The following is a 22,910-nucleotide window of genomic DNA, read 5'->3' as shown; positions in this document are numbered from 1 at the left end:
GAGCTCTTGCTGGGCTGGTGCCTCTACAGGGATGTAGGTTCCTATCCCTCCCCTCGTGAGTCATGGATCAGCTGTCCCAGCATATTTCTCCTCTTTGGAATGCTGTCTCTTTCCCTCATCCCATGCCTCCCTGCTTCTTCCTCCCCAACAGGAGACAGTGAGGATGGGAACAACATCATTCCCCATTCAGGGAAGAGAGACTAGACTAGTGGTGAGATGAGATGGGAGCAGGACAAGTGAGATGTGCAGGGGTAGACAACAAATGCAGGGCAGAAGATCCTGGCTCTGGCATGCCCTGCCTGCCTGCTACACCTGTGCTCCCAAACACTCTTCTGGAAGCTGGCTCAGCTGCATGCCTGGATGTGAAAATTCCCAGGGAGCTTCTTTCATTCACGGTGTGACAGCTCTTGCCATGCTGAGACACAGGAGCCTATTGAGAGGCTGTGAGATACCCCCAAGGCAACCCTTTAGTGTTTGATTTATCAGAAAGGTGACCTTGGGAGGACCAGTGTAAAATTTGCTGAAGAAAAGATGGTTTTCCTTGACAAGCACCACAAGGTGCCAGTCTGGGAGCTCCTGCAGCATTACCAGCCCCAGCACAATATGAGGGTGGATGGGTGGGCTGGCGTGTTTGTGCAAAAATAATGGTTGTACTTCAGTGCATAGATAACTGCGGGGTTCACTGCAGATGGATGGATGCATGGATGGATGGATCCACTAAATAGCAAAATAATGCAGATCCTCAGAAACAAGATATTTGAAAAGTCGTAGTAATGTCTGCTCTGAACTCACTGTGACTGTCTGCTTTGTCAGTCTCAAATTCAGAGAAATGGGAAAAGCTTTTATAAATCTCCTTCATATGCCAAAGGGGTAAACAAAAAGGATTGCCTGCTCCTGTAACTTGGGGTGAACTTGTCCATCAGGTGATTGGAAATCTGAAAGTAATAGAAGCTTTAGAAAGAAATGCCATTATCCATCAGCTTTGCATTTGTACTCTTTGTTAATCCTTGTTGTTTTAAGTCAGAGAAAAGCAGTCCTTCATTTTGGAGTGATTTTCGATGTAAGAGAGGTATTTTAAAACACTGCAGAAAGTGACCAATCTGAAGTGGAGGATGAATATTATTCTTCCTGCTGGGAAAATTATTAATAGAGCTGTGGGAATTGTTCATCTTATCTTTATTTCAGGTACAGAACTACTGCATCATGCATCAAGTTTAGTATCTATATCTACAACACTAACACAAGCTTTCTCCAAAAGAGCTGTAGGCAAGATCAGGAAAGCTTAGGTGTATATATATGTACATATATATATATATATATATATATATATATATATATATATTTATATAAATGTGTAAGTGTATAAAACTGTCCATACTTTAAACGTAGGTAGAATTTACTCATTCCCTCCAAGTAGAAGCACTGGAAAAAGCCCACAGAGCATGACAAGCTCATCATCATAATTAACATTTTCTACAACAGTTTAAAGGAAATAAATTCAGTTTGGTTTCTTTGGGTTTTTGTTCTTACTTTCAAAAGTAACTACTTGCTGTCTTAAGAAAAGCCTACAGATGAGGCAGAGACAGAAACTGCTTATTTAGAATGCTCCTTATTATGGAAATGTTTGACTACCCTTTTGGGATTGTTTCAGAGGAATTAGGCACACAAGACTGGAAAGGAAGAAAAGGGACTTCAAGCCACATCCCTGGCAATTGCAGCCCCAGGGCAGCCACGTGATGCAGGAGAGTCCCCAGAGCATCTCATCCACATCCCATGTACAGGCTCGTCAACATCCCCTTGAGATGCTGGAGCTCTGACAGAAAACAGACCCACAACTCTCAGGTGGCACAGGGAGAGGGAACAAGAGGTAGCAAATGTGTCACCAAATGTCTGGAAATTCAGTAGGTTTGCCTGGGGAAGTTCAGAGACGCATGGCTCAGGAGTTAAGACACTGGAGCTCTGTACCCACAGCCATCACAGCCCTGGTCTTTGCCCAGCTGCTCTGTGCTGAGCCCAGACAGGGGTTGTGCTGTAGCAGGACCTGCAGCCTGGGGCAGGAAGCACTGGTAGGTGGAGCAGGCAGTATGCTCCTCTTCCAGGTAGAAGCCACTTTGTTAAAAATGCATGACTCATGGGACAATCTGCCTTCAGCCCCCAGCTGCTTGATCCTCAGTTGCTCCTCTCCACCTGCCCACAAAGCTTTCCAGTACTTGGTGCTGCTCCCCTTTGCCCTGCCATCAGCTCACCCCCCAGGCTGCCAGGTGAGGAGATGTGCAGAGGTCTTGCTGAAATATGGCTTTTGCCATCTGTGCCATCCACACAACAGATGGACGTGCTAAATAGAGGTCCTTAGCAAAGGCCCATTTGAGCCCTGGATTTTGATGAGCTGTCTATCAAACCCATTAGCAGCACCAGCTCTGTGCACAAAATGAAGTCATTGGTAAGCCAACACAGTGATGAGAATGATATAGGGGCTGTGGACCCACTTCTTCCTCTGGCAAGGGCAACATTTCACAGAGTCAGATTGACTGTGACTGCTGCCAGGAGATGGGTCCAAGTGGTGGAACCTGTGGTGGCTTCATCCACAGGGCAGAAGTGGCTTTATGCAGCAGCTGCAGGGAGGAAAAGTTGTAGTCTCCTGGCTCTCCTGGCTCTTTCCTTTGTATGTCCCTTCCCACTCCCATGGCAAGAGTAGCCCAACCCCAGTTTTTTATCAAGAGCCATGATTTGGTCTCAGCCTACAAACGCAAGGCTTGAAAGTTCAGGAGGAGCTCGATTAGCAGAGACCACAGCTTCAATGAGGAGGATCCGTGGCATCAGTATCAGTGATTGTTTAAACATCAGTCAATACCAGTATGGCCTCAGCTCTGGGACTGTGTTACAGATCTATAAATACAACAGTGTGATCCAAACTCCTGACTACAGGAATTGTCACAAAGGCTTCAGAAGCCTGCTTTAAAATCCCAGCCCACAGAACAGGAAACTTTCAAGCAAGGGGACATGGCCCTTTCACTCACCCTTTGTGCAAGGAGACTGACTCATGAGTGACTTCATCCCCTACCACATTCATCAGCCTCACCTCATCTGCTGTTCCTGCAGCCTGGAACATCCTTCTCGTGTTACTCCCCTCACACAGCCCCCTGCATCTCCCTTCTGCAGTCATGCCCGAGCTGAAAACATGCATTTTTCTGCTCTTGACTCAACAGAGCCAGTAGCAGGGTGAAGGAGAAAATAAGCTTCTGTTCTGCCTTGCACATTAGCAACAAAACATGACTGACTGCATCCTGATTGCAAACACTTTATTCTTGGTGACAACATGGCAGAAGCACAAAGGATACAGTTGGATTTGCAGAGCCCAAGATGAGCTCTGCAGAACTGATAATTAGAAGAAATCATCTTTTTGACTTGTGAGATCAGTGAGGGGGAATAAATATGAAAACCAATTATGTCATTTGAACCAAGTCACTTCCCTGATTATAATCACCTCCCTGTATGGACATAAAAAGGGTGAAAAAATGCCCATGTCAAATTATTAAGGAATTAGGGTGACCAGACTGCACTTAATGACTCTGTTGCTCGTAGAATTTAAGTGAAGTTGTCTGATGGGATTCTGAAGTCAGATGTGCACTGAGAGGGATAATTGGAGCATCGGAGAGAGGATTTATGGTACCGTTGAGTTAGAAGTCTCAGCTCAGGTTGTACCTTGCTGCACTGCTGCAGCAGGAAATCTCTCTTCTGGCACGGGCTGGAGAAAGAGCAGCAAAGTGTTCTACAGGGCAGAGCTCCTGCCATAAGGTTTTATTGTGGTGAAAAACAGAGTTACACAGCCTGATGGTCCAGCATCACTCCTGGCATCCCAGCAAATACTCCTTGATTGCAACAAATGGAAGAAGAGGGGACTTGGCTCAGAAAGAATGTGAGAGGTCAGGTTAATGCTGCATGAAACAGTTGCAATTTTCTTGTGAATGTGGCTGAGATCCAGCAGGGTCAAAGATCCACAGACACAATCCCTAAAAGTGGAGATGATCCCAAAGGATGCATCCCAAACCCACTTATCACCAGTCTAAGGCTGGATCTGAAAGATTTTGAGCATCCATAAAGAGGTACCCAGTTTCCTCCCTAGAAACACATTCACAATTCTCGTCTGTCTGCTCCAAATTCACCAATTATTATGTCAAGAATATTCCTATATGCAGCTGTGCAGCAGGAAAAGGAGAAATCCTGCCAGCAGCATGCAGCCCTTGCACCAAGCTCCAGCCCCCATTTCACCATCATAACCCTCTGGAAAGCCTTGAGATGAGAAAAAAAGCTTAAGAGCTGTCTGCTTTTTCTTGCTGTTCTGCATGAACCAAGCCCGTGCTGAGGAGCTGTCTGAGCAGTGTTTACACACTTACATCCACTGAGCCTCAGCAGCTTTGCTATCTCTCAGTGGAGATGTTTTAAGAAATACATTTTTGATCCTTTGTTAGCTATCCACTGGAGGTCTTGTGGAATCTAAATTAAATACCGTTAGGAGACGTTTAATCTGCAGTGCTTCCAGTAAAACCAGATGGTCTCTCCTGAGCACACAGGCTCATTCACTGAAGACTCTCCCGGCACGCTTACCCTCAACATTGCAGCTCAGAAAGCCAGCCAGGAGCTCAGCAGGCTGGAATTGGCTGGGTTCCCCTGCCGTCAGAGGGGAAAAGCCAGTCTGTGCCAGCCAACAGTCTGAACCAGTATTCCCTCACAGGAAGGAAATCAAGGAATTTGGACAGCTCTTCCCAGCAAACTGCCAGGATCATCTAAGAACCTACACTGCTGTCTTCTGCTCACACAACAATTCAGGAGGACAGAAATACTTACGTTTGTCAAACTGTTTAATCTCCCTGGCTTAAGCTGCCTGTCCAAATTTGAAACCTGGCTAGATTTTCCCCAGACTGCTTGTAACTGTGTCTTATCCTTTTATTAAGATGAGGAGGATTATTTGAAGCTTTTGTTCTTTACAAATCCCCCTGTGCAAAGGCAAGGTGGCGCTTTAGATTAAATCTTCATTCTGGGCTGCTCAGATGAGAGATGCAGTGCTTTCCCACAAAGGATTTAGTGACACTGGATGCTGAAAACTGGTACAGCATTGTGGAGGGGGGGGGGTTGTGTGATGCTCTAGTCCCCATGATCGCTGCTTTCTTCCTCACAGCCTAAGAAGCTGTGTTACTTCAACCCCGCAGAATGAGTCAGAAATCCTCATTTTTGGTGCTAGAAGCATAAAAATAGGCAAATTTTCATGTTAAATGGAGGACAGGAAGAGAGTTCCCTCTGACAACTTACAAACCTGTCTCCTCTGAAAGCCTTTTCTTAGCTGCATCACTTGCTCTTATTTCAACTTGCCTTAGTGATTTGCAGTCATTAAATCACTTAGCTAAAACATGTATAAATCATAGTGTTGAATCCCTGCAAGTGAACGTCTCCAGGGAAAGTCTGATCAGGTCCCCCTGAGAGGGACCTAAAGGATATTTGCTCACTGGTTCACAGACATACAGGCTGCTGAAAATGGGCAGCAGTGACATTGGCTGGACAATTTTATCCCCAACAAAAAGGATAAATCTGGAAGGTGGGTCCCTCCTAGACAAAGGGCTTTAGAAAGCATCCAGATTCATTCATGTGTTCTGCCTAAGGAGCAGGGCATAGCCATGATACACATCCATATCTCATGCCTTCTTGAATCCTGTAAGAGACAAGGACTGAGTGTTCTGGATGGAAAGGTAGATAAGGATTTGCATCTGCAAAATTGTCAACAACTAGGAAAACTGCAGGTGTGGTACAGGGGAGCAGGACCTCTACACTTCTGTGTTTCTAGAGAAACACACAGACCCAGAAGCAAGGCACAAAGCCCAGTTCCTGCAGAGCAGGTACTGTGGTGAATCACTTCCTCAGCCAGTTTTTCCCAAGCATTGCTCAAAAGAAGAAAAAAAGCCCCTTTTGTTGGTGGGATACCCATCTGGGAGGTGTGCCCATTTTGCCTTGGCCTCCAGGGAGTTTCTTAGCATTGGTGAGCATTTCAGGTTCTTAGATACCTTTTTGAAGCTGGGTCTTCATTTCTCTGGGTTTCCAGCCTCTCTCCTTTGTGTAGCCCTTTCAGACTGTAAATGTTTCAGAGCAGGAAGTCTCTTTTATTATGTACAGCACCTAGCACCCAGAGCCCACTTGAAGATGCCATCAAAAGCCTGCTACATACCAGCAAGGGCAAAGAGGGATGCCGAATCAAAGGAGCTCTCATTAGCAAGCCAGGCAGGGAATGCTGGAGGAGCTGCCACGCTTTGTGACATGCTGCATATGCACCCAAGAAGTCAAGAGCTCCTTTCAAAGCTGCCGGACATCCCCCTGTGATCTGCTTGCAGGATGCTAACAGGGCCAGCAGGGAAGCGATGTGTGACACACACAGTTTCTGATTGCTGTTGTAACCTAGAGTGCATCAGTAGAATTGGGTGCTGGGTCCATCCCTCGGTGTTTGTCCATGCTCAGTATTCTCATGTTGCTGTGGCAGAGCCTCCCCTCCTAGGTAATCTTCTTGGGAAGTTGTGGTGACTTTGGCTTACTCTTTGGGAAGTCGTTCTGGGGAGTGTAAAGGGAAGAATCCCGTAAGCAATTAGCAGGAGGAACACGTGCATTGCAGATGGTTAATCTGCCTGCTTTCATGTGAACAAAGGAGAAGTCCCTTGAATGAAAGGAAACGGGTAACTTTAATGCAGGCTACAGTAAATGCAAATTAACTCCACAAATAAAGAAGCTTTTCTTCTTGGAGCCAAGAAAACATTTCTCAAAGTCTGTATTTTAAATATACAATAATCTCTTTCATACCTCAGAAAGCTGTCCCTGCCGTGAGCAGTCTGATATCTTCCTTGCAGACAGTAATCAGACCATCACCAGTGCTCAAGGATGAATATTAATATTTGATTGTTCTCTTTGTATCCTGGCACGTCCAGTTGCAGGGCTGGAACCAGACTGACTTCCCCTGCAGCCTGCAACCTGCCTGGCCTCAGGTTTTGGCTGGAGTCCAAGAAGGTGTCTCACATCAAGCTCTGGAGCATCCAAAGACCTTGGTATGGACCTACTTCCCTCCTAAGCACTAGGGTGTATCAAAGTTTTGATCCATGATGCTGTAAAGACCCCATATCAATTCAGCTAGCTCCAGGGAGCTCGTCCCTTGGGAGGGGCTGTGCACCCCTTTGGGGACACCTCAAGGTGCTCCAGGACAGCCTGAGAGTCAGGCAGAGGCAACAGCTTTAATCTGATGAGGGGTAGAACTGAGACAAACAGAAAGTTTGGGGCACTTCTTCAGCAAGGGTGCCCGTGGTGGTTATGAGCAGCACTGCTGTCCTCTTCATTCACAACAGCACAGAGGTACCTTAGTGAACACCCTTGGGCTGAGATCGAATTTCCATGAGGAGGGCAAAAGGTGAGGGGGACAGCAGCTCACTGTAGCTGGGAGAGCCAGGTCTGTGCTTAGGGAGCAGCTGGAGTCACTGCTAAGGGCCTGACTAATGCAGATGCAGGGGAAGAGAGTGGAGCCAGATGGAGGCAACAGGCTGAGCCTCAGGCCAAGAGTCTGGGGAAGCTTTGCTTGAAGATATGACCAAGAGCAAAAGCTCCCAAAGGAGTAACCCTGGCCCCATTCAGCACTCACCAGCACCTTCACCCTCAACACTACTAGTCCCACCTCCAGCCCAGTGTGACACAGAAAACAGGCACTTCAGATAATGCAGGAGAGGATATGGAATACCAGTCTCCAGCAGTGGCTAAGGTGGTCCCAGCACTGGCTCCTTCCAGCTGAAGTTTGAAAGGGACATGAAATCCAAAGCAGTGTCAGGCTTCTTAGCCCACTCCAGCACAACAGATTTGTAAGTCAGTGACGCTGGTGGTGCTTGTGAAGATTTGGTTGCAGACAGATCAAAGAAAATCCATCCCAGGAGAGAACATTTGCAATGAGAAGCAGAGTGTGTGTGTGAGGAGGAAGGAGGGAGCACAGTGGGGGAAGAGGAAAGGACACAATGCAGAAGATTACTTTAATTTCCTTCTCCTTCGGGCTCTTTATTAACACCCAGCCTGATCTCTCTCCCTGGCTGTTGCAGCAGTGGTAGGGGCCAGGCTAAATGTGATGGCAGGGGGGTGCAAATCAGGGGCAAGAGAGACCAAAGCATCTACACATCCTGCTTCTCTCACAGCAGCCATGAGATCAGATGGGGCTAGAGGGGACATGGGAATAAAAGACCAGTGACAAGCTTCTTCTTCTCTGACCAATCCAAGTGACCTGCTGCAAACACAACTCTGAGAGGTGCTAATATGTGAAGATGTAATTTCCTGGCCAGTCCACACCTGCTCAAGCCTGCACATCACCTACTGCCAGCACAGCTGTGCCAGTCCAGCAGCCACTTGCCTCCAAGGCTTGCCTGCAAGGTGGCATTCATGGCCTGATCCTAAGCAGGACACACAGGCAGGGAGAGAGGAGAAAGCCTACAGAAGCTCTGGCCGGTTCTGGGGTTAAAGCCCATCCTGATGCTGTAGAAAAGGGGATCTTGTACAGAAAACAGCAGCCAGTTCCAGCTCTCAGATACAGAGTCACTGCCTCGATGCTGCCAGAGCTGCTGCTTCCCCCTTGGCTTCCTAAAGAGATGAGGCTCATATGGACCAGCTGAACCTTGGAGTACCATGCTGCCAAAGGGCTGCCAGTCCCCTTGCTGATGCTTTTAAACCTCACGGCCATTTCCAGAGAGGAAGAGATCCTAGAGAAGTGAGTCCCCACAAATGTTGTGAGCTAGCAGATGTGACTAAGCTGAGGAAGGGCTCCTGCTATTTTTTCCACCAAAGCAGAGCAGCTGGAGCTCAGCCCCTCAGTCCACAACAGAGAATATACACAAATACACACAGAGACAAGCACACAGGCACAGAGCCAAGCTGGGATGCACTTTCACATCTTCTGCATGCCAGAGTGCAATTGTGAGAGATGGAGGCACAGGAAAGATGGCTTGATATGGGCTCAAAGACAGTTCTAAGTCATTTCCAAAATAATAACACATATAAGTGAAATAAAGCCAGGACTGAGGGAGATGCTAAGGAGAGGGAGAACTTTCCAACTCTCCTTGAGGTGCCTCAGCAGGTGGGCAACTGAGCAAGTGCCTGGAAGCCTCCACTCTGTCAGGGGCACGGGAAGTTAAAGCACCACCAGCGAGGCAAGCCCTGGAGTATTAGTGCTAATAGCCATCCCAACCAAATTAATTCAAATTGCGTTCAGCCAACCATGAAAGCGTTGTTGGTGGCAGCACTTCCCCATCCGCTCACATTTTCGTGAAGTAATTAAAGCCATTAGAATGTAAACCAGCTCTTTTGGCTTGGGAAGGAAAGAAAGCAGGAAGGGAAAAGGGAAACTGAATGACAGCTTAGCTAATTCAGCTAATATTCCCACTATTTCCGTATATACTGATTAGTTCCATTCTCCAGCCATTTCCATGTCGATGCAAAGGCTCGGGTCCTCTGCAGAGGTTCCTACACCTCCCTGCAGCAGCACACCCTGACCCCAGCTCAACATCCCCCCATGGAGGATTTGGGCTTTCTTTCTACCAGCCCTCACCCTTCAAGCATTCACATCCCAGGATGCAACTCAGATCTCTCCCCCACCAGGAATATGAGGAAGGAGGAGAGATAGAAAATAGGCTTTGTGCTCAAAGGAAAGAAACCCCACATGAACCTCTAAACAAATGGACATAAGCAGTAGATTTGAGGCAAACACCGTGCTCTGGAAAGTAATTTAATGTCTGAAAAATCCTGCACATGACATTCAGCTGCCATATGAATCGCCTCAAGTGATGGAGCTACTTTTTCAGTGTCTTTATTGGGCAAGCAAAGGGAAGCAGCATTGTGGATGGCAGATGGCCAGAGCTGGTACCTGGGGTTAATTTCTCTGCCTAGTGCTGGCCTGCATGCCAGAGGGCAGGCAAAGTTCAGGGCCAGCAGGACCTGCAGTGAGGGTGGTCTTGTGGCAAGTCCAGGTTAGAGAGAAATGAGCTTGAAAGTAGAGAGGTAAGATAAGGAGATGACAAGCAAGGTGTAGAGGGTTGCAGGGGAGAGATAAAAATGGCAATGCCAGGAGGAAGAAATCCTGCTGGACCCCAAGGCCAGATGTCAGCTGTATCTAAGCTGGTCTCCACTAGCGCCACTGGGGCTGGGCCAGTGCCCAGGGCCCTGTGATCCTCCCGGAACAGTGGCTGGGAACTGCTGTTTCCATGTGCATCCTGGGCAGATGCTGCCTGCAGGGCTGGCTCTGCCTAAGGACTCTTCCTCACACTATCCTGGTTAGACAGAGGTGGAAGAGCTCTGGTTACAGCAGCAACTGTCCTGCTCATACAGCCTTTTCCTACCTTCCACCCACTTCATCCCTGCTGAAGCAGCTCTGTGCCACGGCAGGTGTCTGGGGCTGCAGTGAGGACCTGGGCAGCACAAGCTGTCAGTGAAGCCTGAAAAGCAGGACTAGCCCCACGTGCTTCCTGTGTGGGCTGAAGCCATGCACAAAGTGCTGTGATGGACAAAGAGGGCACAATGCAGTCATTCAAATACCTGCAGAGAAGTTCTTTGTGGAGGTGCTCAGTGTGTCCCTGGCTCTGTAGTCCTTCCCTCATCAGCCTGCCTCTGCTCCATGCAGGCCATGTCGGGGTGTGGGTATCCTGACATTTATTTTCGAGTAGAGGAGTTCAGGAGCATCAGAGGGACATATTTTGTCTGTGAACAACAGCAGTAATTCCCTCTTGGGGAGGACCTTGTAGGAGACCAAGGGGTAAGTAATATTGGATGCAGCAGCGTTCTGGGGCTTCTGAGCTCAGCCTGTGCTTTATTGGACCATCTCTCCCTTGGTGGACTTTTCTCAACACTTCAGAGCTAAAAGCCTGGCAGTCTACAGGACCCAGAATGGTTTAACCAGCTGGGCCTGTTGTGTCTCTCACATTGGCAGGCTGGAGCATTAGACTGAGTTCAACTTTCCCAAGGAATCAGTCTACCTGAAGGATGATTTCCCCACACACAAGCTGGGCTAGGAGGCTGGTGAGCACTGCTGCAACCAGCTCAGCTGGCTGATTTTGCATAGGACTGACCTAGGAGCACTCACGTGGATTGTCTTGTGTGCCAGCACTGAGACACAGCAATGGGTAGCTGTGGAGGGCTACTGGAACTCAGTGCATGCAGATCAGTGACAGGATCTGAACTGAGAAAGGTATTCTTTATCTGTGTAATTGGACAGCAAAGAAAAAATCCAGTCAGTAAGATAAGGAGCAAATTTACCCCTAGGAGTACTGAGATAGCAGGTACTAGTGCAAAATCCAAGGGATTTGCCCAAGAAATACAATATTATTGATCCCAAGGGGAGCAAGGAGTGCCTATAGTGCAACCTTCAAACTGAGGTTCCCAGCAGGAGCTGCTCTTGCACACATGCCCCAGAGATCTTGGAGTAAGAAGAACGGGGAAGCAGCAGGAGGAGGAATGAGCTGCATTTAACTGGCAGATCTCTGTAGTGGGATTCCACTCCCAACTCCCCCAGTGCAATCCCACCACTGCTCTCACAAAGTGTGCCCCGAGGAGCACAGTACAATGCATCCATCACCCAGGCATTCATCCATTCATCCCACCTGGGCCTTCTGGCGCAATATGGCAAGCAGCACTTTCAATCAGGCAACATTAAAATGGGAGAAATTCACTTTTTCATTGACATCAGCAAAAAAAAAAAAAAAAAAAAAAAAAAAAAAAAAAAAAAAAAAAAAAAAAAAAAAAGAAGAAGAAGATGACACCAATTGAACCCAATGGGCTAAATAGCATCTTTCAGTCGGTTTTCTATGGGCTCCCAAAACTATGGGAGAAAATTGAAATCTGTCTCTTTCTGTCTCCTTTTCTTCCTTTTTTTGTAATAATTCCTGGTATGCAAGGCCTTGTGCCAGGGCTGGTATTGTGGGTGATGAATCCTGAGTCAGGCGGCGGGGAGGTTTCTGTCCTATCAGCGCGGCTTGCCATGGTTTGGGATAATGTGCCTGCGGCTTGTCAGGTGCTGATGGGGAGCAGGAGGGGTGGGGGGGATGAATGCATTTTTGATTGCTATAATTGCCACAGATTGGATGCTTGAGAGGAGCTAATTAACAAGGAGGCTATGGGCGGATTATACTTGCAGAACAGAATCCCATGCAGATCCTTTCTCTTTGTGCCACATGTATGAGATCATTGGTAGGTGATTATGGCTGTGAATACGGTGCTAATTTACTTTGCACGTCTGACGAAAATCCTGTACATAATAAAACGCGGAGGCAACTTCAAGTAGCCCAGTTCAGAGGGGAAGGACAGGCTTGCTGCTAAAACGGAGCCCAGAGCTAAGCTCCTGAGGTCTCCTACTTTCCCTGAGTAACCGTGGCTGTATGACAGCTCTTCCCCCTGCCTCAGTTTCCCTCTCTACCAAAGGGAGAAGGCAAGCTCATAACTGTGGATGTTTGGCAAGGCACTGTGCACCCTGTCAGGGAAGATGTAAAGGATAGAACAGAAATATCATCACACCACGGGAGCAGATCAAACAGCGCAGCAAAAATAGCAGCCAGAAAGCTGTGCACTTGGAAAAAATACACGTCTTTGTGAGGACTCTTGCGCTCAGAAGAAAGGAGTGTAAGCAGTAGCTCCAGCTGTTTCTGCAGCCTCGGGATTAGAAAGAACTGACAGGCAGGAATAGCTCTGTCATCCCGGTCTTGCTTCTCCAACCTTGTCTTACCGACATAGCTCCTACATTCCCACAGGCTTCCTGGGGCCCTGAGGGGAAAAGGAGCAAAGGTTTCTCCATAAACATTGTCCTCATCCAGCTGGAGATGTTTGGGCTGGGGTTTAACCCAGGCTCTGACTTCAGGGCAAGGCTACACTTGTTTTCCCCTCTGGTATCTGGGCACTCATAGCGTTTGAAAATGAGGAATTATCCAGTAGATTCTGTGCCAACACACAGCTGGAACATCACCAGCCAAGCAGGGAAAAGAGTTACTGGTGGGGGATGCTGAGCATCCATCCATCCATCCATCCATCCATCCATCCATCCATCCATCCATCCATCCATCCCTCTCTCCATCCCTGCAGGTTTTTAAGAGTAGGTTGAACTACAGTACCCATCTTTATTTGGAGGGCTGGTGAAGGGTTTGCCCAGGGTCCTTTCCCTGCTGTCTGTGCTGGTGGGAGTTAGGCTGGCCAAGCCTGCTGGGCTTTGGTTTTTCCATGCAGGAACACTTTGCTGGGAGTCAGGCAGCACGATGAAGAAATGGTAGACTTTTTTAGAAAGTTGCAGTGTTCCTTACAAATAAATCACATCTTTACATTCAAAAATGGAAGTGATATTTATAGTATTGGATAATTTTCACTTGAAATATTTTCTGCATTTTTCAATGGAATTTTTTTTGGTGGGGGGGGCATTAAAGTCAGCATTTTCAGAAGAAAAGAAACAAAACCATTTTCCAACCTTTTTTCCTTTAAACTCAGCATTTTGGATTCCAAATTATATACAGGGATTTAGACCTTTTCCTTCCACAGATCATTTTACTACAGTCATTTTTTATTAAGGTTACTGTTTCCATAATAATGGCTACCCGTTGATTCCAAAATGCAAATATCACTCGCAGATCTCCTAATAAGAATACACTGTTTCATAATATTTCCTTAGTTTTATTTCATTTTGTGCTTATTTACTATGCTATGGATGATGACTCCTAGAAAACAAAACTCCACAGCCAGCCTTCTCCTACAGTTAAGAACTACTCACCTAAATTTTACATTTAAATTAATCAAGGCCAAGAGAGAAAGCAATCTGTCTGCAGGTTTAAAAAGACTTTCAAAGTTGGACTCATTTCAACAACAGGAAAGGGTTTTTTTTCCAGACAAAAAGCCCAAGAGGTGTAAAAATGGATTTCCATTTCTGTCATGACTGAATTTGAGGAGAACAATCCATGAATGAGAAAGAATTGCTCTGCTGAGGGAAGAGGATGCTGCCTATTAGCAATCTGGGCTGCTGGAGTCCAGGGAGATAAACTGGAGAGGAAATAGTTCATTTATTGAGAGACAGGATTGACTGTCTGTGAATGCCTTTAGACAAGATAACAATTGAACCCTGCCCCTGTGCAGCTCCTCTGTTCCTACAGGGATGAGCAAAGAACAACCATGGACTCTCTCTCACTGCAGAAAGGAAGAGTAGCCTAAAACATGAAACAATACAGAGAAAGGAAAAGGCAGCCAGGATAAAACCCTGTTCTGAGAAAGAACTCCAGTTTCTTGCCAAATCAACCATTTGTGACACTCTGGTCCAGGTCCCAATTTTACTGCTGGCCATTTTCTGACAATGTCTCAACCCCAGGTTTTGCTTTGGACCATTTCAAACAATGTCCCTCATCATGCTGAAGTTTCTCTTTTTCAACAAACCCTCCATTCTTCTCCCCTAAGCAAAATATTTTCCACCCTTCCACGTCAAACTCTGGATATTTGCCTTTGGAAAGCTGGAGAGTGGAGCAGATGGAAGGAAGGGATCAAACTCAAAACCATGGAGTCACTTCCAAAGACAATGTGGTGGGAAGCTCAGCAGGACAGGGGTGATGGGTAAAAAGAAAGAGGACATTTAAGAAGATGGCGTAAGGGTGCTGGCCTTTTTTAATCACTCATATTGAAATATTGGCATGATTTGCCCTAATTTCTATGCAAAATATGTATCTCTGGTGCTGAGGAGAGGTAGGTTGTCACATATGTGGAACAAGTAAGGTAGAGATGCTGGCAGAGCACACTGCTAAAGGATCAACATTAGCATATTGGCATTTGGGCTGACGCCTTATCTTGGGCTGACTTCTGAATGAAAAGTAATTCCAGGTACTCTCCTTCTCCTGGAGCGGTCTGTTACTTTATTATTGAGATTGACTTTTGTCCTGTTGAGCTCTGCCTTCCCCCACTGAGTGACCAGAGAGGCCAAGTCCTGCCCTGGGGAGAGGAAGGGGCAGTGGTGAAGGCACAGCCTTGTCTCCTGACAGCACCGAGGCACAGGGGTGGCTGATAAGGGACAGAAGGGGAGCAGAAGAAAGGCCCAGTGACGAATTTGGCACAGGCAGAAGTGCTATCCAGGCATGCAGGCTGGCAGTGCTGGAGTGCACAGGCCAGATAACAAAGCATCGTCCTGGTGCAGAGCCTGCGACTGCCTCCCCCGCGATGTCAGGGTGCTGCTGTCCCCTCCGTCACTGCCCAGCATCCCCAGCCCTAGACACGGCTTCATGAGGTCCAGCTGCTGCTCCAGCTCTGGGTCCCTCTCTCCAGCCCCCCGTGATGTGTAGACAACATTCCTCCCTGCCAACAGCTCTCCCCGTGAGATTCTGCTTCTACAAAGGGCTCTTGTCCCTCCCACCTTTAAATAAAGAAGAGTCCCATTAAATACTATAAAGTATTTATTGGCCAGTGGGTAAAATGAGTGGGTTTCTTTATGGCTCCAATGATCATTAATGAAACTTTAGGGTCCCTGTTGGGACCACAGAGCAGAATAAATGACCTCTTGCTAGTCATCATCTCCCTGGTTTCTAGGACTCTGCACCAGAAATGATCCAACTTCATTTAAGGAAAATCAAATTAAAAACAGATTAAAGTAAAAGCACCTCATGCCCCTGTTCTGATTTAACTGTGATGAAAAACAGACCATGGAGTAACTTTATAATGGGAGGAAGCTCATTTAAATATTCCCCTCCCAACAGAAAGAGATTTAAGAATTAAATGAATGAGGAGATTTTCCTTTTAATGAGATTAGCCTTTTATAATTGCTCATTATGGACCACTCCAGAGATTTGGAAGAAAAAAAGTTATACAACATACCTGGAAAACACTGCATTAGAAACCAGCCAAGCCTGCCCCTTCACCATCAGTTCCAAAAAGTGAAATTCAAACTAGTTTCTACTTACAAGTCACTCATCTCAAGTGGCTCCAGCTCCTCCAGATCCTCTCTGCAATTACTGGCTTTGTAAAGAAAGTGAAACAGAGCTTTGAGATTAGCAAGCCTTAATACATTTGCTAAAATTTCTCCCCTTTTCCCATGGAAACACATTTATTTTTGACTGTCAGCTGTCTGGCAAAGCCATGTGATTTCATTTCATCTTTCCAAATTTCAGTCCTACCTAAAATAAAGGCTGGGCAGAGCCGCCCCTTCTGGCTTGGAAATGCTGGCCTGATTCAGAGGCACTATTGGGGAGGTTAGACCAGAATTTTTTGTCTGAACTTGAAGCATTTGACTCTGAAGTCCCAGCTTTGGGCTGTACAATAATACCAGGGTAAGAACACATACACATGTAAAATTTCATGCATCTCTGACTGTGATTTATGTTTAGTGTCAGGGTCTTTTGGATGAGCTGAAACTAATACTCAGGGCAGGATTTTCTGACAAAGTGGGACTGGGCAGCTGTTTGCTCCCTTCCTGTTGACAGCACCAAGCAGTAAAGGAGATCAATGGCTCTCTTTGTTTCCTCCTTGTGCTGAGTATTCACAGCAATCAGGCTTGTTCCTTCTCCTTATCTCTTCACCTGAAGTGGCTGCAATGGATGAGCATCTGGCCACGCTGGCATGCAGGGCTGCAGGATGAATTTGCACCTTTCCCACTGGGGCCCCTAGATGCCTTTCCCATCTGTTCCATTGGGGTGTGAAAAGCTACTAAATGCAGGGAAATAGTCCATTCTCTGCAATCTGGCTGCCTTGGAACTGGCCATGTCCCGCTCTCCCTGCAGTCAGAGGGGAGATGCCCTGGAATGCTCACAGGGAATGGCCAAACCAGATCACCAAGGCCATTTGGCACTCAGCACTGTTCAAAGTGTCAGTGGCTGCTTACCCACCTGCCAGAGCTGCTCAGCCCTTTTCTGTCAAATCATTTGGCTCTCAAGGCAATATTTTATTCCAGTGTCATTTTGTTATCAGAAGTCAAGTCCGTTCCTAGAGCTGTCAGTATTAGTTTACTTTGATTTATACTTCCTTTCCATATTTGCCAAGCCAAACAGACACGATTTTCCAAGCATCTCTGCTACCCACTGACTGCATTCCCTTGCAAATCTGTGCTGGTACCAGAACCAGGCAGAAAGGGAAAAGTGGCATTAATGAATCCAACCTCTCATTCCCATCCACCCACCATCAGATACTGTCTGCTCCCTCCCATCTCATCAGGGCTTTGGCAATAAGAGGAACTCAGCCTAACTTCGGCCTTTAATGCATACAAATAGGCTTTATGTTAATATTTGCAAATAGCTTCTCAGAGGAGCGAGATATTTCCCAAGACTCCCATCTTCTGGGGTTCTCCAGGCAATGGAGTGGGACAGATGAATTCATCAGCACAGCTCAGGGATGAGGTCAGAGACAGAATCACAGATATTCTGCTTAAATCACCCAGCTGATGGAGAGTTTAGAAGCCCTATGAGGTCTTGGCACTCCAGAGCACTCTGTGGGCAGCCTCCTGAGTGGACCTGGGCAACTTTATCCAGTGAAACCAGACATTCAGGAGGGACAGAACTATTTGAGAATTCAGGTCAAATGCAGCAAAGAGTCTTGGTGGAGACAAAAGGATGGTGTTTTGAAATAGAATGTCAACACATATTCTCTTTCTCCCCCCATTACAAAGTATTTTTTTTCTCCAAAAATTGCCCTAATTTTCTGGAGATACTAAAACAAAACACAGACAAAGAAATCCATCTGCACAGGATACAGTGAAGATGGGGGCTGACTGGAACCCACATTTTCCAGTCTTGGCTTTCACATGGGCAGCACGGAGGGCTCAGTGAGAAAGGGCTGCTCTCATAAAGAAGAAAAATAACCCCTTTAATCTCACCCAGATCATTCTCCACAGACAGACACTGACCTTCCCACACTGTTAGTGATACAGCTCCTCCCCTGGAGCAGGTAAGGATGGAGTTGCTGGGACAACATCCTGTCCCAAAGACCCCTGTAGCTAAGGCTCCAGGGTGCCCATACAGGCTGAGTTTGGAGGCTCCAGATCACCTCTTTTTTTCAGGCAAAGAGAAGAAATCGTCATGTTCATTGCTGGGTTGGCAGTGTCCTAGCCCCTGCCCTGCTCCCTTAGGTTGCTGCCTGGGGACTGATACCTGTTGCCCCAGCCCCACTGCAAGGCAGAGGAGAGCCTTTCACTCCTGCCATGCCGTCACCCTGGCACCATCTACGCCTGCCAGAGATGTGGAAATTAAAATAATAAACAAAGCAAGCAACACTGCATGTAGAGGCTAATGTACCATAATGCTCTGAAACACGGGCAGCTGTTGCCTCATGCTGAGCACAGAGGATGTGTTTGAAAAATATATCTTCCTCCAACAGCAGTTATTTCAACATTATATTTCTCTTTTTTTACTTCAAATAAGACATTTACTTTCCCCCAGCTCATAATCTCCATATGGAGGAGAGCAGAGGGCAGTGGGGAAACGCAGAGAAATTACACTTTTTAACACAGTGGGATTTAAATCATAGGAAAACAAATGGAATTTAACTGCCTGGCTGAAGTTACATTCGTGTTGTGGGTATTTATGGCAATCATCACTAACAACAGGAAGAGATTAGATATTGCTGAGAGCCTGAGTGCCGGCTGGGGAGCAGGGACTGGTTGTCAGTGTGTGTGATCTCAAAAGCAAGGACAGGGTGTGTGCCTGTACACACACATCCCTGCAAGTACCCATGTGTGTGGGACTGTGCTTGGTCCCTGTATTCAGTGGCCATTCCAGAAAGGTCATTGCTGGACAACATCAATTTCACACTTTAATCTCAACTTCCACCTGAGATTTGATGAAGAAAGGGGAGTTCATTCTGTTGGAACTGGCAGAGAGGGACTACAAGATTAACTCCAAATGTAGATGTGGGTGTACATTGAACATCTCCACCAGCAGAGACGCGTACTCATTTTCCAGCTAGGAGCGAGTCTAAATAGGAACTGTAATGGATATGGAGAGCCTTCTGAGATTGGAAAGGTGGTTTATCTCAGATCTGAGAGCATGCTGTTTGTCTAGTTGATGCATGCAAACACTGCTTAGGGTGTGCAATGTGTTGTACAGTCAGAGAACATCACCTCTAGCAACTGCCCCAGGAGCCAGGTGAGCACACAGCATCCCTCACCTTGTCCCTGTCCCCATGCTTGGAATGGGTCAAGACCCAGATTACCCTTTCCCTGAAATGTAGGTTTGACCAGGGATGCAGCAGCACCTAAATACTGACTGCTTGTATTTTACTAACCTGAGCATGTCCCCCCAGCCAGCTGAGCTGAACCCTAACAGGTCAGTTCCCCAGCAAAACCATCTCATCCTTACTCTAGGAAAATGAACCACAAACAGCCAGAACCACTGCATTGTTTCAAAGGATAAAATTCACTCAGAAATCCCCCTTTTCCAATTCCCCAGCAAACACGTCCATATTAATAAAGCAAAGTGCTCTCACCCAGAACAGCTCCGGCAGGGAAAAGCATTTTAATGGACTGAATGGGAGAGAAAATTGACTTGCAAGAAGAAGAGTCCTGGCTGGCTCCCCTGAGCCTGGGCAGGGGCATGGTTTAGAGACCTGTTTTAATCAAATTGCTTTTAAAAAGCAGAAAGGGAAAAGCTCTCTGACAAATTTGACCTTTGGGCACCTCAAAGATGAGGGCACAAAATGTATTATACACTGGCTCAGAGAAAAGAAAATAGGGTGGGATTAGATGGAGTCTTATCTTGGGAATGGAAAGTAAAGGAGGGAAGAGGACAGACAGATGATCTGCTGGCTGGTGGTGTTGGATTCAAACCCACCTCAAGGCTCTAGATAGGACCCATAAGTCATCCCCAGTGGGAGCAGCTTCAGCATCCTCTTGGCCAGCTCCCTGCTATGATCTTACTCCACACTTGGGTTTATTTGTGTCAGGGGCTCTGCAAGGAAAGACAACCATGAGAACTCACTGCACCTGAGGGGAAACAAACAAAGCAATTAGCAAAAACATAATGGAAAATAAATTAAACATGCACAAAAGGAATGGGAAATCTCCACTGCCCACCTCTGCACTTCACAAAGTAGAGGTTGGAGACAGTGGCTGACTTAAAACTCTCTGGTGCAATGTAGATATTGAAACCCCAGAGGCACCAAGCACATCTGCCCAGATGGGAAAATCAGAAGTTACAGCACTTGGGTGGTATGATAAGTCTTTTTTTTTTTGCACCCTGAAAAACAACTCAATTGTGGGAGGAATGTGTCAGTTGTAATTTTGCAACTTAATGAAATAAATCAACCAGATGGAAAGATGAGATGAAGATGAGCCCACACAGTCTCGTGGGAACACAAAGGCCACATGAAGCCACCTGCTGGGAAACCAAGAGCTTGCCTGGAAGACTTGGGAGCCCCCTTTGTGGTGATGACAATGAATTTCCCAAGTGAGGAAGCATCTTTGAACTTTCTCCAGCCACTGGGGCTGAGGTTTCAGGAACACTTGGTCACTGGACCACGAGAGGGCAACTCGTTGCTCAGCTGAGCAGTGATATCAGGAGACTGTAGGGAGAGTTCTGCTCCTCCTCACCTGCCAGGATGCTTCCTAAGCACCTTAAGCATCTGAAAACCTGGGAGGCTGAAATTTTTAGGATGAGGAGGAAGCAGCAGAAGGAAGAACCAAGCCATGCAGAAAGGGTGGGAGAAATGGCATGGCTAAACCCTGCAAAGCTGAGGAGACACTGCTGGCACCCTCCTGAGTCCAAGTCAACTGACTAAACCCAGACCTGAAGAGTCAGAGCAAGACTTGATAAACCCTTGTCACTTAAAGGAGGCAGAAAATGCATGGCAGTTAAATAAGGATCATCTTTCCACAGTAAAAGCCCAAGACAGAACATCCTTTGGCCAAGGATACGGAACGCTGCCATCCTAAAATAAACCCCAAAGGCCCACAGCACCCAGCTCTGCAGAAATGAGACTTTACAGCAGCAAATTGATTTCCAGAGGCTCCCTCATTAATTTTCATGGCACCCAGAATGTAGTTTCAGAACAAGCAGAATTATTAATGTTCAAAGTTACCCAAGCACTGTCGGGAGCACAAGGCCCTCTGAGAGTCAAAGCAGGGCTGACAAACTGAGGAAGAAAAAGCCAGAATTGAGAAAGTTCATTCTTCAGGGTTCAGCCAGGCTTGGCCTTGGAGGCAGGCAGATGGAGAAAAGCAGGAACCTTGGAGAAAAGGTCCTGTGCCCCCTTGATGGCTCTGCTGTTTGGAAGGAATAAAATATAACAGACACTTAGCTTTTAAAAGGAGAGAAAATTGTCTAATTGCACTAATTCAGAGCTGCCCTGCTTCTGAGCCAGTCCTGACTTTCAGGGAGTGGGACAGCAGGCAATTAGGAAGGGCAAAATATTCACGAGGGGTAGATCTCACCACTGACTGGCAACACTGCTCTTGCATCTGAGCTTTGGTGACATTTCAGCTAATTAATGAGAAAGCCAGCCCAAGTCTCCCTGATTGAAGAATTGGTTCTGGACAGACATAAGTCAGTCCTGAATTATCTCCTGGCTCACCTGGGAGGAAGGATGGGAGCCTTATAGCTGCAAAGGTATCTCTGTCTAGCTTTCCCCCTTCCTGTTTTTGCACCCACAGCCTCATTCCCAAGCACCTCAGTGCTTTTGGGCTGCCCCATGTCCGCAGCCTCCTCCTGCCTGCCCCCAGCTATTCCTAATCCCAGCCACTTCTTTGAATCTCCAAACACAAGGCCCAGCCATGGCGAGCTGAAGGGTTTTGCTGTGCCAGGGGATATTCTTTGGCTGGCACCACTTCGCCTCTGATCTCGCCCTGTCGGAGCAAGAGAAAATAAGTACCATTTGTTAACATGCCAATCGTTCTTTACACTGGCTGATTAAAAAATAATTACCCACAGCCATTATTGAGCACTCTTGCAAATGAGCTGTGGGAAGCTGTGACCGTGTGCTTAGCACACAGTGTGTCTTGCTTGTTTCAATATTATTTTAATTAAGTATCTGGGTAAAAGGCCTTTCTAATGTAACTTTCTTTTCATAAGCAGAGAGCCGGGCTCTGTGCTTGGCTGAGCGGTGACGAACTGCTGGAGCCCAGCATCGCTCCAGGCTGCTCCCACTCTGGTGACACAGTGGGACACGCTGCTCATTGGAATTCAAGAGGACTAATCTTAGGCAGCCCCATGATGGGAAGAGAGTTCTCTTTACCCGAGAGAGCTCTCATGGCCACAGCATGAGTTGTGATAGCTCTGGCAGCCTGTCACCCTGAGACTGACCACCTGGGACCACTTGGTTTGGTCTGGGATGTGGACAGGATGGAGATGATGACCCAGGACATCATTTGTGGATGAGGAACTTTGGGCTACCTCTCCTGCTGGCACATGGGACCAGAGGAGAGCTGGCCCTCTCAGCCAAGTGAGAGGAGAGGATCTCAGTTAGCTTAATCCTACAACAGGACCACAGACCCTCAGCACAGCTTCAGTTGCCAGGGACTTCTTTCTATTTTTTCAACAAAAGATTTTGCAAAGGAAAAAACAGAAGAGGTGGAGGAAAACCCACGTGTTCTGGTTGCCCATCCACCTCCTGTAGCTGCCTTTGTGCATGACTCAAAGCAGTCACATCAGACAATCCCAGCTCTTTCTTATTTACATGTTTTCCACTTTCTGCGTCCCAGCTGGAGCTGTATTTAGCAAAGCACATGGCCACCATCCATTATTTTGGGGGGGGTGTTTGCTCTTTCACATCAGCTTACATTCTCTCATGTAGCATTTAAGCTGCAGCACTGATGTCAATTGTCTGTTGTTTGCAAGCAAATTAACCTGGCAAACAGATTTCAGATCCTCAGCTGGTGTAGGATGAACATGGCACTGGAGAAATTGAATTACTGCACAGGTTCAAGCAGCACAAAA

General features: G+C 46.9%; 1 protein-coding gene and 1 long non-coding RNA gene across 4 annotated transcripts in view; both read right to left on the bottom strand.

The window, feature by feature from the left end:
- Nucleotides 1-20,511, bottom strand: part of LOC137479909 (uncharacterized) — a 50,675-nt gene extending 30,164 nt beyond the window's left edge. Inside the window, exons 1-4 of one of the 3 annotated variants that reach the window (XR_011002586.1) lie at nucleotides 19,812-20,511; nucleotides 15,957-16,011; nucleotides 12,625-12,804; nucleotides 3,831-5,235 (exon numbers count right to left, since the gene is read on the bottom strand). This is a non-coding gene — a long non-coding RNA (uncharacterized lncRNA). Of the gene's footprint in view, nucleotides 1-3,830; nucleotides 5,236-12,624; nucleotides 12,805-15,956; nucleotides 16,012-19,811 lie in introns of those variants that run through there. The other 2 variants (XR_011002587.1, XR_011002588.1) reach the window with 2 other exon arrangements.
- Nucleotides 1-22,910, bottom strand: part of LOC137479915 (uncharacterized) — a 255,481-nt gene that overhangs the window by 41,108 nt on the left and 191,463 nt on the right. The window lies entirely within an intron of this gene.

Source organism: Anomalospiza imberbis, chromosome 10 (assembly GCF_031753505.1).
Source record: "Anomalospiza imberbis isolate Cuckoo-Finch-1a 21T00152 chromosome 10, ASM3175350v1, whole genome shotgun sequence".
NCBI classification, from domain to species: domain Eukaryota; kingdom Metazoa; phylum Chordata; class Aves; order Passeriformes; family Viduidae; genus Anomalospiza; species Anomalospiza imberbis.
The sequence above is the reverse complement of the archived record's forward strand: the minus strand, read 5'-3'. Positions and strand labels throughout refer to the sequence as shown.